The sequence below is a fragment of the Orycteropus afer genome, unplaced genomic scaffold, assembly GCF_000298275.1.
Source record: "Orycteropus afer afer isolate SDZICR_OR568_19922 unplaced genomic scaffold, OryAfe1.0 scaffold00330, whole genome shotgun sequence".
NCBI lineage: Eukaryota > Metazoa > Chordata > Mammalia > Tubulidentata > Orycteropodidae > Orycteropus > Orycteropus afer.
Genome location: NW_006921917.1, coordinates 3,186,590 through 3,188,855, shown reverse-complemented (window position 1 = coordinate 3,188,855; position 2,266 = coordinate 3,186,590).

Here is a 2,266-nt window from a genome sequence, read left to right as displayed (position 1 = left end):
GTATAGGCTGCAGATCGGATGGTGTACCAGTCTCTAGGACTAATTGTTTCCATGAATTTTGGTTTACTTCATTCTTCTTTGCTCTGGATTAGGAGCATCTAGATGGCAGCTTCTAGCTTTTAAGATCCCAGTTGGCTACTTGCCAAAGTAGGAGGTGGAACAGTGTTTTTTTGTGTAGTATGTTATGCCAATTGAGCTTGATGTCCCCTGTGACTATGGTCCCAAGCCTGCAGGTTCAACTACTAGGTGTCTCTGGGTAGCTGGCTATGACCAAGCCGTGACTACATCCTTGCCCCTTGTCAGCTCTACTATACACCTGGGAATTCTGATCATTCACATAAACTTATAGGACAATTGTCTGCCAACCCTATCTATGTATGTTCTTGGATACACTCCCCATTTCATAGACATATCTAATCGTTCAGCCTGTCCACCCATCTATCCACCCATATACCCATGTTAGCCTTCACTGACAACGCAGTACTGTATGTACAAAAGGGTTCATATTTGTTGTCTGTACCTTCCATGTACCTCTCTATTTCTTTCTCATCCTCAATGCTGCCATATTGGTCACTCACATTTGGTATATTGCCCTTCTCTTCACCCAAGTCAATACTTACCTCTGTCTATCTAACAGCGTTCCCTCCTCTCCCCTCCCACCCCTGGTAACCAACAACAACAAAAAATTTCCTTCTATAGATAAACCTTTCCTTAACTTTTACAATAATGGACTAATACAATATTTGTCCTTTTGTGATTGACTTATTTCACTCAGCATAATGTCTTCCAAGTTCATAAGATGCATTTTTTTTTTCTTCAAAACTGAACCCAAAACAATCCCACTGTCCTCGTGTTGATTCCATCTCATAGCGACCCTTGAGGACAGAGTAGAACTGTCTCATAGGGTTTCCAAGGCTGTAAATCTTTATGGAAGGAGACTGCCACATATTTCTCCCACAGAGCAGCTGTTGGGTTCAAACTGCCAACCTTTTGTTTAGAGGCTTAATGCTTTACCCACTGCACCACTACAGCTCCTTTTGCAATACTTAAAGCACATTAAATATATGCATTGCTTAAAAAAACCAAAACAAACTCACTGCCATTGAGTCGATTTAGACTCATAGCAACCCCTCCTTGGGTTTCCGAGGCAGTTTTTTCATATGTCATCTGATATCTTGACTGCTGCTTCTTCCATTGGTGTTGATTGTAGAACCAAGTAATATGAAGTCTTTGACAACTTCAGTCTTTTCTCCATTTATCGTGATGCTGCTTATTGGTCCAGTTGTGAGGATTTTTGTTTTCTTTATATTGAGGTGTAATCCATACTGCAGACTGTAGTCTTCAATCTTCATCAGTAAGTGCTTCAAGTCATCTCACTTGCAGCAAGGAAACTTGTGTCATTAGCATATCACAGGTTGTTAATGAGTCTTCCTCCAATCCTGATGACGTTCTTTTTCATATAGTCCAGCTTCTCAGATTATATGCTCAATGTACAAATTGATTAACTATGGTGAAAGGATACAACCCTGACGCACTCCCTTCTTGATTTTAAACCATCCAGTGTCCCCTTGTTCTGTTTGAACAACAGCCTCCTAGTCTATGTACAGGTTCCTCATGAGCACAACTAAGTGTTCTGGAATTCCCATTCTTCTCAATATTATCCATAATTTGTTATGATCCACAAAATCGAATGTTTTTGCATAGTCAATAAAACACAAGTAAACATTTTCCAGTATTCTTTGCTTTCAGCCAAGATCCATCAGCTATGATACCATCCCTCCTTCCATGTCCCCTTCTGAATGTAGCTTGAATTAGCCTGAATTTCTGGAAGTTCTCTGTCAATATGCTGCTGCCACTGCTTTTGAATTATCTTCAGTAAGATTCTACTTGCATGGAATATAATGATATTGTTCGATAATTTCCACATTCTGTGGGGTCACCTTTCTTTGAAATAGGTACAAACATGAATCTCTTCCAATCAGTTGGCCAGTTAACTGTCTTCCAATCTCTTGGCATAGCTGAGTGAGTGTCTCCAGTGCGGCATCAGTTCGTTGAAACATCTCAATGGGTATTCCGTCAATTTCTGGAGCCTTGTTTTTCACCACTTCCTTCAGTGCAGATTCAACTTCTTCCTTCAATACCTGGGTTCTTGATCATATGCCATCTCCTGAAATGGATGAATATTGACCAATTCTTTTTGGCACAGTGACTCTGTATAGTCCTTCTATCTTCTTTTGATGTTTCCTGCATCATTCAATATATTGCC